General features: G+C 29.7%; 2 long non-coding RNA genes across 2 annotated transcripts; both read left to right on the top strand.

Moving 5' to 3' along the window:
* The first annotated feature begins 1,752 nt into the window (after positions 1-1,752).
* LOC145320121 (uncharacterized) lies at positions 1,753-6,083 on the top strand. Its single transcript, XR_013880114.1, has 3 exons — positions 1,753-1,820; positions 5,421-5,538; positions 6,048-6,083. It is a non-coding gene; the product is annotated as an uncharacterized LOC145320121 (long non-coding RNA).
* Positions 6,084-6,362: 279 nt separating this feature from the next.
* On the top strand, positions 6,363-8,142 carry LOC145320327 (uncharacterized). The gene is made up of 3 exons (XR_013880163.1): positions 6,363-6,400; positions 7,127-7,176; positions 7,744-8,142. It is a non-coding gene; the product is annotated as an uncharacterized LOC145320327 (long non-coding RNA).
* The last annotated feature ends 9,287 nt before the right edge of the window (positions 8,143-17,429 follow it).

Here is a 17,429-nt window from a genome sequence, read left to right as displayed (position 1 = left end):
GACATTCAATTGTGACTTTAAAATTCAACCAATTGTGTCGGGAATATTTACACAGCCAATTTGCTACAAAAGAGCAGAAAACAAGTTCATAGCAGACGAAAAAGGTCCCCAACAGGGGGATCCATCCAGGTAGTTATCTGGTTATACATCTATATTGGTTCTAATTCTTAATTAACTTAATAATTTTACTGTTTTATAACTTATTTTTTAACTAAAAAAAATAGCTATATAAAAATTTAGAATCAATTTAAATTAAAATATTATCTGTAAAATCTGTGCTGCTATTGGACAAAATCATCCTTGTATTTTAGTTGTTGTGTTGCAACGCCCTTTCAATTAAGTAAAATTTTCTTAGGGTCAGTCACTGTCAGTTGCTTTTCCACTTTCATCAACACAGCAATCTTCTTACAAAAAATGATAAAAACAATTTCGAGTTTTTGGTGAGATTTCTTTGTTGTCTTTTTTATTATTATTATTATTAGCTTAATTTATTTCAGTATAATTACAAATAACATGAAATAAACTATAATATTTTTGGATTTTTTTTATAAAATAAATACAGTAAAATATTTCACATTAATGAAACAAAATGTATAATATTTTGTTTTGTTTTAATAGTTTAAAAAGAAATATTTACTTTATTAGATAAAAAAAAAAACATTTTTAGGTTTGAAAGTAAGTAATATTATCTTTATATTGTAAAAGAAAATTCAAAAATTCAGATGGAATATTAATATATAAAGAAGATTTTTTCTAAAATTTTTATGACAAATTGGGCATCAAAAAGTGTTTGAGAGTAGCAATTATTAACAGTCCATTTTTGTATAGCTTCGTCCTTGCTAGATTTCAATGCTCTGTCTTTGGCTACTAAAATGATTGTTGAAATTTAAAGAAATAATTAATTTCTATATATTCATTTATCTATCTATCCATCTGTCTATCTATCTATCTATCTATCTATCTATCTATCTATCTATCTATCTATCTATCTATCTATCTATCTATCTATCTATCTATCTATCTATCTATCAATCTATTTATTTCCAGGGATTTAAAGGGATCAATTACCTCATGCGGGCAGGTATGACAACGGGCTATAAATTGATGTGACTCCCCAATGATGATACACAAAACTACAACTTCTGTAGATTATAATTAGTGGTTGAAATGTTTGAACATAAAGTTACTGCGCTAATTTCGAATTAAAAATTTGAAAATGATCTCTATCAGTAAATATGTTTGATGAAAACAGCAATTTCTATTTTAAAACTAGTAAACTATTTGCTCATACAGCATTCTTGTTTGCTGGGGAATTTGAGTAAAACAATAGATTGGCAGAGGTTAACTAACTGTATGTCTCCACCCCGAGGACCATGTGCCGACATTCAATTGTGACTTTAAAATTCAACCAATTGTGTCGGGAATATTTACACAGCCAATTTGCTACAAAAGAGCAGAAAACAAGTTCATAGCAGACGAAAAAGGTCCCCAACAGGGGGATCCATCCAGGTAGTTATCTGGTTATACATCTATATTGATTCTAATTCTTAATTAACTTAATAATTTTACTGTTTTATAACTTATTTTTTAACTAAAAAAAATAGCTATATAAAAATTTAGAATCAATTTAAATTAAAATATTATCTGTAAAATCTGTGCTGCTATTGGACAAAATCATCCTTGTATTTTAGTTGTTGTGTTGCAACGCCCTTTCAATTAAGTAAAATTTTCTTAGGGTCAGTCACTGTCAGTTGCTTTTCCACTTTCATCAACACAGCAATCTTCTTACAAAAAATGATAAAAACAATTTCGAGTTTTTGGTGAGATTTCTTTGTTGTCTTTTTTATTATTATTATTATTAGCTTAATTTATTTCAGTATAATTACAAATAACATGAAATAAACTATAATATTTTTGGATTTTTTTTATAAAATAAATACAGTAAAATATTTCACATTAATGAAACAAAATGTATAATATTTTGTTTTGTTTTAATAGTTTAAAAAGAAATATTTACTTTATTAGATAAAAAAAAAACATTTTTAGGTTTGAAAGTAAGTAATATTATCTTTATATTGTAAAAGAAAATTCAAAAATTCAGATGGAATATTAATATATAAAGAAGATTTTTTCTAAAATTTTTATGACAAATTGGGCATCAAAAAGTGTTTGAGAGTAGCAATTATTAACAGTCCATTTTTGTATAGCTTCGTCCTTGCTAGATTTCAATGCTCTGTCTTTGGCTACTAAAATGATTGTTGAAATTTAAAGAAATAATTAATTTCTATATATTCATTTATCTATCTATCCATCTGTCTATCTATCTATCTATCTATCTATCTATCTATCTATCTATCTATCTATCTATCTATCTATCTATCTATCTATCTATCTATCTATCTATCTATCTATCTATCTATCTATCTATCTATCTATCTATCTATCTATCTATCTATCTATCTATCTATCTATCTATCTATCTATCTATCTATCTATCTATCTATCTATTTATCTATCTATCTATCTATCTATCTATCTATCTATCTATCTATCTATCTATCTATCTATCTATCTATCTATCTATCTATCTATCTATCTATCTATCTATCTATCTATCTATCTATCTATCTATTTATCTATCTATCTATCTATCTATCTATCTATCAATCTATCTATCTATCTATCTATCTATCTATCTATCTATCTATCTATCTATCTATCTATCTATCTATCTATCTATCTATCTATCTATCTATCTATCTATCTATCTATCTATCTATCTATCTATCTATCTATCTATCTATCTATCTATCTATCTATCTATCTATCTATCTATCTATCTATCTATCTATCTATCTATCTATCTATCTATCTATCTATCTATCTATCTATCTATCTATCTATCTATCTATCTATCTATCTATCTATCTATCTATCTATCTATCTATCTATTTATCTATCTATCTGTCTCTCTGTCTATCTATCTATCTATCTATCTATCTATCTATCTATCTATCTTTCTATCTATCTATCTGTCTATCTATCTATCTTGCTGTATGTCTGTATGCCTGTTTGTCTGTATGTCTATCTGTTTGTCTTTCTGTCTGTCTGTCTATCTTTAGATCTATACAGAGCTTTTTTGATAAATATCCATTTATCAAATGATAAACGATGAAGAATCTGTTAATAGTGCCTATCTATTTATCTATCTATCTATCTATCTATCTATCTATCTATCTATCTATCTATCTATCTATCTATCTATCTATCTATCTATCTATCTATCTATCTATCTATCTATCTATCTATCTATCTATCTATCTATTTATCTATCTATCTATCTATCTATCTATCTATCAATCTATCTATCTATCTATCTATCTATCTATCTATCTATCTATCTATCTATCTATCTATCTATCTATCTATCTATCTATCTATCTATCTATCTATCTATCTATCTATCTATCTATCTATCTATCTATCTATCTATCTATCTATCTATCTATCTATCTATCTATCTATCTATCTATCTATCTATCAATCTATATATCTATCAATCTATCTATCTATCTATCTATCTATCTATCAATCTATCTATCTATCTATCTATCTATCTATCTATCTATCTATCTATCTATCTATCTATCTATCTATCTATCTATCTATCTTTCTATCTATCTATCTATCTATCTATCTATCTATCTATCTATCTATCTATCTATCTATCTATCTATCTATCTATCTATCTATCTATCTATCTATCTATTTATCTATCTATCTATCTATCTATCTATCTATCTATCTATCTATCTATCTATCTATCTATCTATCTATCTATCTATCTATCTATCTATCTATCTATCTATCTATCTATCTATCTATCTATCTATCTATCTATTTATCTATCTATCTGTCTCTCTGTCTATCTATCTATCTATCTATCTATCTATCTATCTATCTATCTTTCTATCTATCTATCTGTCTATCTATCTATCTTGCTGTATGTCTGTATGCCTGTTTGTCTGTATGTCTATCTGTTTGTCTTTCTGTCTGTCTGTCTATCTTTAGATCTATACAGAGCTTTTTTGATAAATATCCATTTATCAAATGATAAACGATGAAGAATCTGTTAATAGTGCCTATCTATTTATCTATCTATCTATCTATCTATCTATCTATCTATCTATCTATCTATCTATCTATCTATCTATCTATCTATCTATCTATCTATCTATCTATCTATCTATCTATCTATCTATCTATCTATCTATCTATCTATCTATCTATTTATCTATCTATCTATCTATCTATCTATCTATCAATCTATCTATCTATCTATCTATCTATCTATCTATCTATCTATCTATCTATCTATCTATCTATCTATCTATCTATCTATCTATTTATCTATCTATCTATCTATCAATCTATCTATCTATCTATCTATCTATCTATCTATCTATCTATCTATCTATCTATCTATCTATCTATCTATCTATCTATCTATCTATCTATCTATCTATCTATCTATCTATCTATCTATCTATCTATCTATCTATCTATCTATCTATCTATCTATCTATCTATCTATCTATCTATCTATCTATCTATCTATCTATCTATCTATCTATCTATCTATCTATCTATCTATCTATCTATCTATCTATCTATCTATCTATCTATCTATCTATCTATCTATCTATCTATCTATCTATCTATCTATCTATCTATCTATCTATCTATCTATCTATCTATCTATCTATCTATCTATCTATCTATCTATCTATCTATCTATCTATCTATCTATCTATCTATCTATCTATCTATCTATCTATCTATCTATCTATCTATCTATCTATCTATCTATCTATCTATCTATCTATCTATCTATCTATCTATCTATCTATCTATCTATCTATCTATCTATCTATCTATCTATCTATCTATCTATCTATCTATCTATCTATCTATCTATCTATCTATCTATCTATCTATCTATCTATCTATCTATCTATCTATCTATCTATCTATCTATCTATCTATCTATCTATCTATTTATCTATCTATCTGTCTCTCTGTCTATCTATCTATCTATCTATCTATCTATCTATCTATCTATCTTTCTATCTATCTATCTGTCTATCTATCTATCTTGCTGTATGTCTGTATGCCTGTTTGTCTGTATGTCTATCTGTTTGTCTTTCTGTCTGTCTGTCTATCTTTAGATCTATACAGAGCTTTTTTGATAAATATCCATTTATCAAATGATAAACGATGAAGAATCTGTTAATAGTGCCTATAAAAAATGACGTCATACAATACAAATGACAAATGATAGGCCAAATAAAGTTAGGCCAGAATGACGTCATTTTATGTAGGTACTACAAACAGCTTCATCGATGAAACCTTTATTCTAGGACAATCTCTCTGATGATATTCTGTATATCTGGAATCTGCCAGGTAGTGCTGCAGGACGACAAGGGAGTTCCACAAAATGCCATAGCAACACAACCTCAAACTCAAACTTCATCTGTTGTAAGATTTAAATATTTGTTTAATTGTATTTATGTAATTAGAACTATTTTTGTAAGGGTTTTTATCAGGGATCTAAAAGGATAAGACAATGGCAGATAAATTAATGTACATCCCCAGGGACAGTACATTCCCAATGATTATAAACCAAATTATCTTTTCTGTTGAATACATTTAGTGGTTGAATCGTTTGGTCACCTAAATTAAAGAACCAACCAATCAAAATTCATCAAGTCCACAAAGTTGTTAATTCAACGAATAAGAAATTGTTATTATAAAACTTTTGGGACCAGTGTAATTAACAGCCCAATTAGAGTTGCCTATTACCTAATTTTGGCTTTTCTTTTCATGTATTTTGTCCTTAAATTTTACTATGAGAACAATTTTGCTCTAAAATTTTTTTATTGTAAAAGCAGGTATACGCAAGTCGATCACAAGTCGATGGACAATAAATTTATCCCCCCCCCCAAAAAAAAAATTTTGATGAAACTTTTTAATTTATAATTTTTTAGGCAAGCTCCTCAACATTCAGTAGTGTAAATGGGTAATTTATTTTATGAATATTCAATTATTACTTTAAAACTAATTATTATTTTTCACTAGATTAGAACTGGTTCTGAGCCACAATTTAAAATATTGACCAGCATCGTATTATAGACAGTTTCCCAAGAATAATGAAAAAACATAATAAAATTAATACAAGTTTCAGACGTGAACGTGTACGTCTGAATGCATAGATTTATAGCTATGTAGCTTTTAGTGCTTTTTTAAAATATAAAATGTGAAATATCTTATTAATTTTATTTTTTTAATTAAGTATTTATTCAGGTTAGCACTTTTAGGCCTTGGAATCCAAGTTTTACAAGTAAGAATAAAACTAAAAAAACCCGCGACCGTGGTAGCGCATCCGCTCGTCATCGGGAGGTTCGACACTGCGGCCCGATACTGCGTCATACCTAAAGACTTCTGCTAAGTCAGTTGCGTGACATAAATATTTAGAGTAGGGGGAATGACTTGGTCCATAAACAGGCGCAACTCATTGCCATGAACAGTTAGTACTTCTCAGACAAAGGTCGTGCAATCAAAGGATTGGTTGTCTGTTGGGTGTTACTTAACTTAAAATCCTTGGCTACTGGAGTATCGCATCCCATAACACACAGCTGATGCTCTGGATTCACTAGAAGAGCACTTAAAAATCGAAGGAGAATCCCCCCCCCCCCGCCATCGAGGTAAGGTAAGATTAATTATTATTAAATTCATTTTTTACTGCATAATGCTTTCCATGCATTGAAAGTTGAAAGCTGCTGATTAATTAATTTTTAAAAGATAAATGAATGGACAATAAATTTATATATATTATAAATAGCAAATGATGATAAACAACATTACCTCTTTTATAAATTATAATTATTGGTTGAAAAGGTTGGAACCAACAAATCAAAAGACAATAAAAGAATTTAAACATTTTGAGTCATGAAATAAGTCAAGATAACATTGATAAAAAACTTTGGGTACCAGTGTAATTTATAGTACAATGACCCTTCCCTTCCAGCTGCTTATGGATATTGTCCAAATTTTTTTTTATTTCTAGGCAGGTCTATCATGTAGAGGTTCACAACAATGTATAAATAGAAGAGGACAGTAAGTATAATTATATTCTTTGATATATTTCAAACATTTCACATCAATGTACAAAAATTTTCTGATCACTGATATTGTTGCTAATAATTGATAAAAAATACTTGGATATTGTGAGAGTCACATACCCTGATAAAATTTCTCTTCCAGCTGGCTAATAAAACGATAATATTCATCCTACCAATTATGAATTTACCTCATCCCCTCCCCTGACCATGGAGGGACTTATTGACCAATATCTGAGGACTGTATTAGCAACCTAAATTAAAGACTAAAATTCTCTGTCATAATATTCACTTATTCTATATCAATTTAGTAAATTTAATGAAATTCAAGAAATCTGCAAAACATGTTTTGTAGCTGTTGTTTTAAAGCAAAACATGATTTCGCATTCTATATTCTAAAGTAACAGGATGTTTGTCTGCGAGGATCTTGAAAACGGATGGTCAGATTGTTACAAAATTTCAAGAAAATTAGACATTGGCTCTGGGAAGGTTTTAAGCTATTTGAATTAGAGATAGAACGGTCGTAAAAAAGATATGCTACTTATAACATAAATTAAATATTTAGGTGTTGTAGACGATTTTTTAGAAATAGAAGATGGTACTGTCCATCAGCTTGTTAATGGAACAAAAAATAATAGTATAATAAAAATAAAAATAATAGTAAATAATAAGCCGTGCTTTCCCTCAAAGTGCCCATTGAGCACAGATATCTGCCAATTATTGTTAAAACATCAAAATGAGGTGGAGGGGGGGGGGGGGATTCTTCCTATGTCTAACCTAGCGGGTTCTTTACCTGTGGAGCTGCAGTACCCAATATAACCTAACCCGACTTGTATACACTATTGTTTGGCAATTATGATCTTTTATGATTGAAGTGGAATGCTTATCTTAAATAAATTATCACTGAAATTTTTCTTATGTAAAAATATATAAGATGAATAAATAAATTCTATTAAAAACTTTACCATATCTATTTTTAAAAGCGAAGCTTTTCTACATATAATTAGGGTCGGTCCGTCCGTCCGTCCGAGATAGATAGCTTTTATTCGTTAACTTAGGCATTAGGGTGGGTTCATATCGGAATTAGACAAAGCGGGGATATGCAACAGATAAAATTAACCTTAAAAACATTTCTGACCGAAAAAGAATTTTAAAAAATTGAGTTTTAGAACACGACCACTTAAAAATATAATTCATTACTTATTAGTATGCAAAGACGACATTCAAAAAAAATTTGAATCAGAACTATGGCTTCATGGTGCTCCCTGGAAAGGCCTTGAGGATCTGAATCAGGAACTTTTGTCCGTTTCAAAATATCGCGTTTCTAGCCTTAGAAATCACTAAAAAAACAAAATTTTTAAAGGTTTATTGAGAATTGTCCAATTTGTTGAGGTTTTTTAGATTTTCTCAGGCTAGGAACGAGATTTTTTGAAACGGGCAAAAGTTCCTGACTCAGCTCCTCAAGGCATTTCCAGGGAGCACCATGAAGCCATAGTTCTGATTCAATAAATTTTTGACTCCCATTTACAAATAGCTATACAATTGAATGTCTGGTCGTCAGCGGTTTTAAGACTTAGGATAAATTTTAAATCATCCAGAGGTGTATTATATCTATATAAATAGAGTGCAGATCCCCGCTTTGGCCTCAGAAAAAAAATGTCCAAAATCGACCCACCCTATTAGGCATGTTAGAATTGTCCTATCAATTTCAAATTTTGCATGATGATTCCTGTAGTAGATAGGTACGATTGAGAAACCGTAGCAACTCTACAATCATTACCAGAATGTCCATACGTCCATTTTAAACATGTTAATTTTCTACTTTTCTAACAACAAATTTTTATGTGATCTAATTATCCGTTTGATCTGATTTTTGGTATATTAATTTCCTAGGACAACAAAGAACAATAGTATAAGCGAATCAACTCTATAATCAAGTCCTAAAAATGTAAGTATGTCCATAAACATTATTCTGTATCAAGCAGTTTTCCAACAAATTTACTTAAATTTTGCTTCGACTCTTTCGATACTTTTATATTTTGATTATTCAGTTCAGACACTATACAAGTGTTAATGTTCGTTTGTACTACAGTTTCAGTGCTTCGCTTTTATGGATGTTGTCATCCATGTTATGTATACATTTTATAGATCATTATGTCAATCCCTAATATCCCTAAATTTATTATTATTTTCGTGCACAGCGTTTTCATATGGGGGTATGCACCTAATGGGGGTAAAAAATAGAGGAAAAAAGGCCCCCTTAAATTAATTGTTAGGGGGGTATCATACCCCCTTCTGCACGCCCTTGTTTATTATCTATGTTTATTAAGGTATATTTTTATTGTTATATGGTTTCTATCCTATCTATAACATATAATCATGATACAAATATAACCAAGGATGAATAATAAAATGTCAATAAGAACCCAGGAATAAGGTATAGCCAAGCGAAATAAATATAATAATTGCCCCCTTTCTCAACAACAAATGAATCTCACGTAAAGGTTTCGTGATTTTCGTATAAGCTGATGAGAACCTAAAGTGAAGGGTTTGGATACAATCATAATTATTAGAGTTCAAACCTATAAATAAAATTACTGACATATCATCGCTATTATATTATTGTTCGTATGTTGAACTAATATCAGCCCATATGCTTAATAGGGGGCTTTTGAAAACTCTTTTTTATTGTTTTGTATATAAAGGTGAAAGCTCAATTTTTTAGACAATTTATATATTTACCCCATTTGAGTTTAGGTTTATTTGGATTACAAAGATTTTTACAGGGTTAAAAAGCCCTGCAAGATCACATATCTGAGTAATAAATACAAAAATATATCTTTTAGTATTTTAAACATGATTAAGGTTAAATTTCAATAATGAATTACTTTTCTTCTGACCATGAAAAAAGGGCATTCGAACGGACGGACTCTTACTAAAGAGTAGCTGTGTCGAAAGTATGTTTTTACCATTAACAAAGTCTATCCGTTCTAATTACAGCACAATAATAGACAGATATTATTCTGTTGTAATGATATGTAATTAAATATCTCTAAAACCTATAATGTTACATCTCCCTAGATGACAATACAAAAACAGATTTATGATATTTTCCCCATTGCATCATTAAATACTGGAATTTTTAGGGATAGGACTATGGACGATCAGCTGATAGTTCCTAGTTATAATGAACAAGATTTCCCTACTGTAGAATATTTTTTTAAAGATAAAGTTTGAACTTTGTTATTTTCCCAAACAATGAATTGTAATAAAATACATAACAACAGTTTTAAAGCGCGCAATGAACTATATGATGTTTTCATAAAACTTTGGGTTCAAGTAAAATTTACAGTTTAATGTCTAATTGGTCTCTGTAGACTTAAATTGTGAAAAGAGTTATATTCAAACATAAAATATGAAAAGAAAAGAAAAAATTTAAAGTATTTTTCATAATTTCAATCCTTAGTTTTGGAAGAACATGATTATGTGTAAAAATCCTTATCATTATACGAAAACATACACAATTAATGGTTTCTAAATGTTTTGAATCAGGATTTGGGTTCTGATTGTACATATTATTCATGCAACTCAATTTCATTATTTCTTTGACCAGACTACCCAATGGAAATTATGAATGGTGGGACGAAATCAAAGTGAATAGTTAGATAGTTGTTTTGACCATTCCCAATCCAAATCTTATCCTTATTTTTGACCATTATTTCCCCTTACAAATTATTTGGAATAACTCCCCGAACAGAGTACTAGACTACAAAGCCCCCCATAATTTATTTTTAAAATGTGTTTGTAACCACTACGGATAGCTCTTACCCTGAGGGGATTTTCTAACCCTCAGCCTAACCTATTTAAAATAAGCAATGAATATATGTAAAAAATGATTTTTTGGTCCAATTTAAGTTGCAGGGAAATTGTGAATTATTCCCTTATTGTATTCACCCTTGTAATACTATTCTTATAGAGGATAGGACATATGAATAACCAATAACTAATCACGGATCTTGAGGGATAAGACAATCGACGATAAATTGGTATACATCCCCAATGATAAACAAAAATACCATTCTGTATATTATAATTATTAGTGGAAAATTTAGAACATAGTTTAGATCCAACAAATTACAAGTTCAATAAAAGTACCCAAAGTTTTTGAGGTGGTTATAAATCTTTGGATACCAGTAAAATTACAGTCCAATGTCCCCTCCCTCCTTGGAACAAACAGATAATATGGAATTATGGAATATAAAGTAGAAGGATGTCTGTCCGTCTGTTTTATATTTATTTGAGATAATTTCTGGGGGATGGGTATTTCCCCACTGGAAAAAATAACCCCTTCCCTTATTCCAATGTTTTTTACTGCTTACAATGTCTCAAATTAAGTTTATTAATTTGTCTGGTGAATTTTTCAATGATTTTTAACAAACCCTGTATGGGCGAAGCCGCTACTTACTAAAATAAAGAAATCTGTAATTTGAGAAGGATGTAGGAGGGAGATGAATTGGTTAAGGATAATAAAAGTTATCTGGCTTCTTCCTCAAAGGGATAGATCTTCTCAAAAAAGAAATTGAAACCAATCAATATTGCAACGTTTTGTGCATTTTATTAAAAAAGACTGATAAAGTTTTCCTTTTCAGTAAAGCATATTATAGGTCCAAGAAAGCTTTATAACCATTTTGGGAGAGAGTACCTCCAACTCCATCCTCCCAAGAATTATCACCACAAGAAAAAATAATTTTTCTTTACTTTCTTTAAAATAAAAAGAGAAGGGTCAATATCCTCCACCCTTCCCACAAGTTCCCTTAGAGGCCCTATGGGGTGGGGTGGAACCGCTAGTAATTATTAAAAAAGTTTTTCTTCAAGATGAACTATCCCTGTTCAGCTTTTTATCTGATTCGGGTTAACATCTAATTCAGCTTCTGATTGACTCGTTAGTCAGGAATATAAAGGGAAGGACCATCCACGATAAATTGAAGCTATAGACACATACATGATTATCGGTTATCAGTAAAAAATAACAATATGAATTGTTTATAAGATAGATATAAATGGTTTTAAAAAAGTAGTCAATAAGACACTGATGTTACATACTTTGTTTAAGTCAAAGCAACGCTCGATTTGTGATTTTTAATTCTATATAGAGGTGCATTTCAATATTTTTATTTGATATATAAAATCAGTAAAAAAATTCTCAAAATACATTGAAGAAAATTGAGATAAAATTTGAATTATTAGTTGTATTAAAACCCAATAAAACCTGAGAAACTTTTAAATAAAGCAATATAACTTTACTCTTGCGTTTATTCAAAAAAGCAAAAACAATTCTTTTATGGTGGTTGAATTAAATATCATACGGAATTAATAATTTAATGTGCTGTGTCTGTTTATGGAGCAAGGCATTGCTTCTACTCCTTATGATGATGTCACTTGTCTTACACAGGTAAGTGTTAAACGTCATTAGTTATGACGCGGTTTGGACCAATATTTCACCTAGTAATAGTGTCTAACTTTTTATCTTTGTGACGTAACAAAAATCCATCTCTTTTTAGGGGTTTCCTTTCCCACCTCCCCTCTCATCCTTCGATTTTTGTTATGTCACAAAGATAAAAAGTTAGACACTATTACTAGGTTCTTTCATATTTCACCTAAGACAAAAAACTTAAGAAACCCAACGCTTTCTTGATAAAACTAATACTTCAAATTGTACCTATTTATGAACTAAGGCATTGCTTTTCACCCTTTTTCCTTTTTAATTTTAAGCGATTGGTATAGTAGGGGGTGTCGATACCATCCTAGAATGAGAAATTGTGTAGGACTGATTTCCCTCTTTTTCACCCACAAATAACTTTACAACCCCCTGGTGGTACACGCCTATGATTTAAACATTCTGGCTCTAACACGTTGCTCTTATCTTTTTTAGGAATCAAGTTTTTGTCTGGCCACCATTATTTCTTAGCATCTCTTTTACACTATTTTATATGAGACGTTGTTCTACTTTTTATATACTTTATATTAAGGGAGTATATAGTATTATTTTACAGGGGTGTTTATTTGTAATATCATGTAAAATTCTTTTTTTTCTTCATATTTTATATTGGAGTTATATAAGGTATTATTTTACAGGGGTGTATATTTGCTAAATTTATAATTAATCTTTTTCTTTTAATATACTTGATATCAAGTGTGTATAGTGGCAGACATTAAACTAAAAATCATGCTAGTCCCAATAGTTTTAAAACTCATTCTCTCATTAGAAGGCTTTAAAAACTTTTGGGGCTTTTATTAAATTTTAATTGGGTTAAAAAATAGCACTAATCTTTTTACCATTTTATCTACACAAGTGTTAATTTTGTTTATCATAATAAGAGATGGAAGCTAGTAAAAGTGGCTGACTCAGATTATGACGTCAAAAAAATTAACTAATGAGAGGCCAGTATACACTGTAATTGACCGATGGTAAAATTTATAGAGGCCTCTTATTGGTTATTTTTTTTGACTCATAATCTAAGTCAGCCACTTTTACTAGCTTCTAAGAGATGCCCAACTTTTTATAAGATTGCTAAAAATGGAAGCCGCTACTGTATCTACACTCCCCCTCCTTTTTACGCCTATGTTGTGCATTTCTGTAACTCTCTTGACTCCAATATAAAAGTTAACATTTTGTAAAAAAAATTCTCAGAACTAGAAAAAGTTGTAAACGGCTTCTTTTTATAGTACTAAGAAAGAAATAGATGGATAAAAAGATAACAAGAAATAAAAGTAGATTGATAGATAATTAGATAAAAAAAACATAGATAGATAATTAGCTAAAAAGAAATAATAGTAGAGAGATAGATGATTAGATAAAAAGAAATGATAGTTGGTAGATAGATATAAGTAGATAAAATGCATAAAATTGTTGCAGACGAATAGAAAAAAAAGATTGCGTTACGGACAGACAAAAAGAATTATAGAGTGACGTCGCTGCTTATAGTGGATTATAGAGTAGCTTAGTTACTAAATATTAAGGGGATAGTTTAAAATCAGACCTATGCCAATGCTAAGTGATTAAGAAAATGATGAACTCATATGAAAACCCGTTATCGAGATATTACAACTCTTTTATATAAAACTACAGGACCAGTAGGCATATTCCTTGAAGAGTAGAGCCCATTCGGTTCAGTGGTTACCGAGATCTTAAGCTTCAGACGGACAGACATCAAGCTACCTTTTATTACAAATATTAATTATGATATACTAGTTACAGCGCCCCTAGCCTGTAGGGGAGGAGGAGGGATATGTCAGGAAAATAGCCTAGAACCACCCCCAGATATATATCAAACCTACCCATTTCCGATATCTTTAGCTACAGATAAAAAATACCTAACTTCTTTATATCATAAGATTTAGATAGATTAATATATTGTTTTAAGTTTTTAACACTAAAACGTCAACCGATTTTTTTTCGTTTTTTGCTCCCAAACCTTTCTCACCATGTCAAAAAATCAAAAAAAACATAAGTAGCGCAGCAATAAGGAGATAACAGCAATTATAATGGAAAATCATTGTACAACATGCAAGAATTAAGAACATATGAAGAAAACTGAAAATCGTTAAAACTTTATTTTTTTTTCATATACCTAATTTAATGAGTTTATGATTTAAGTTTCGGCTTGTTAAACAGAGAGGTACGGAAAAACCTTCAGTTATAAAAAGTTTCGCTGTTTAAAATGAATCAATGACAGGACAACAATGAATAATATAAAAAATATAAAAGTTTGTTCGATATTTTTTTTATGTTAATACGATATGTAGAAAACTAGCGGCTGCGCCACTGGCATCTAGAGACTCTATATTCAAAGTGGTACGATGGAGGCAGAAAAGTAGCATAAAACTATACCAAGTTTTAAAACTAAAAATGAAATAGCCTACAACCGTAAAGGGACTTATGTAAAGCTTCCCTACAAAGGAGAACTCAAACATATCTATAGTTATCGAAATCTTAAGCTACATAAAATAAAATAATTCCTTTTAGAATAAAAGACATTAATTGTAATAGTTATACTCTCTGTAAACCCTTCACATTTAAGCTTCTTATAGGTCCTCAGATTGTTTTATGCTATCTTATTTTTAAGAACAAATATGAGTATTATGGTTTTATGCTATTTTTCTGCCCCACTATACTCCTTAGAACATTAATGTGGAAGTTATACCCTATAGTAGTGAAGTTATACCTGTTTTAGTGCCAATCCATTTTTATAATTTTTTTTATGCACTGGGATTTGGTACCATACACATTGAAAAATTAAAATCTTCTGTTTTGACTAAACACTTTTAACGTTCAATTCAATTTTTTCGGTTTTCCACAAAAATATCCGACAGTGTGCCATCACTTTTTTCATCAGGATTTTTTATTTTAAAAAAACGCCATTATCTGAATATCAAAGTGATAGTCTTGTCAATTGTTTAAATATTTACAAGGATAACATCCATGGATATTTAGGAAAAAAAAGACAAACCTACATAGGTTACATAAATAGGTTGTATTTTCCTTTTTGAAATAATATGGCCTTACAGACAAACTGATGGACCGAATGAGTTATATATGAGATGCCCATATGTTAGATGAGTCTTTAAAAAATAATCAGCTATCTATCTTTGGTGACAGCCAGGAAAAACGCATTTCTCCTATTGAAATATAATATTTCCCAGATAATAACAGACAGACCAACAGACCATGTTAGTAATAGATTAGTAGATGTATATTACATAGCAGAAGCATCACAACAAAAATCAGCTGTCTATCCTAGATAACAGCCGGGTAAATAAATATTTAATATAATGACGTTTGGCTATTCTGATACTATTCTTCTTGTTTTTGTGATGGCACACCAGGTATGTTACAGGGAGAGAGGAGACATTGGGCTGATTATTACATTAGTTCCAAAGTTTATAATAACGTTTTCTCATTCAATGGCTTAATAACTTTGGGGACTTATATTGAATTTTGATTGGTTTGTGCATCAAGTTAAGAATCCAAACGTTTCAATCACTAATTGTAATCTACAGGATGGGTAATTTGTAGATGTATATCAATTTATAGGCCCTATTCTTATCCCTTTAGATCCCTAGGTATGATAAGCATGGTTCTATAAATAGTTATATACATAATATAACAATAAAATTTATACCATAGTCAGATAGCTATAGGCCTAATACTTTTCCAAAATGTCTTTAATAATCTTTGACAATTTAAAGATGACATTGCAAGTAAAAATGAATATTATTTCATGGAAGAAGGAAACATTGTTGTACTGGTACCCAAAATTTTATAGATACGATCTCTCATTCGTTTCTTACTTTCATTAAACTAGCACTTATAGTGCCCAAACTTTACCCAACAATCTACAGAAGTCTTATCTCTTATGATCCCAGATATTTTTGTTGATAAAAAACTGAATTCATTCAAAAATTATATTTCTTGATTTTTCTGGCAGTTTTAGTGAATACTAAAGAAGTCCCACTCGAAAAAGCTAAAATTACAAAAAAATCAGTTATTGATTATGCAATAAAGTTAAAGTTACTCTAAATCTTTTGATTATGCCTTTAAATGGATATAAATACTTTTACAACCTCTGACACACAAAGCAGGAAAGATTGATTGAGAGAGTAAGTCTACATATCCCCCAAAAATGGGGGGGGGGGGGGTGGTTCTGTGCTCAACTTGGCCCTTGATGAAAACCGCATAAAATATATAATATGCTTTGTCCTAAATCATCTGAATTAATGGTTTAACTGTCTTTTCATTTCCCTATATTTTTAGTTTAGTCATTATTAATTAATTAACTATCTGATCTTAATAATTCATAACGATTTTTATAAGTGCAGCTACTATACAGTCATATACTGTCTGTCCTGACGTCAATATAATTAAATAAACTATATCAATACAATATAACTTTTTTTGATGGTGGGGGGGACATTTTTTATAGGGGTTGGGGAGGATTTAGGTTCTCTTCTACAAAATAGTACAAAGCCTTACATGGACTAAAAAGTAGCGTCATAGTAAAGGAGAAACTATCAGGATAGTGGTTAGAGAGATCCTTTGATACATACAGACACACAGATTGACATTCAGTTACTTTTTATATAAGTATTATGTAACACTTTAGTTCTAAATTATATGAATTTGATTATATAATTATGCTAAGCTAATAACTATCTATGCATTTATCATATAATAAAGTCAAATAGAATTGT

This window comes from Acartia tonsa, chromosome 5 (assembly GCF_053477335.1).
Source record: "Acartia tonsa isolate MP-2025a chromosome 5, ASM5347733v1, whole genome shotgun sequence".
NCBI lineage: Eukaryota > Metazoa > Arthropoda > Copepoda > Calanoida > Acartiidae > Acartia > Acartia tonsa.
The sequence above is the reverse complement of the archived record's forward strand: the minus strand, read 5'-3'. Positions and strand labels throughout refer to the sequence as shown.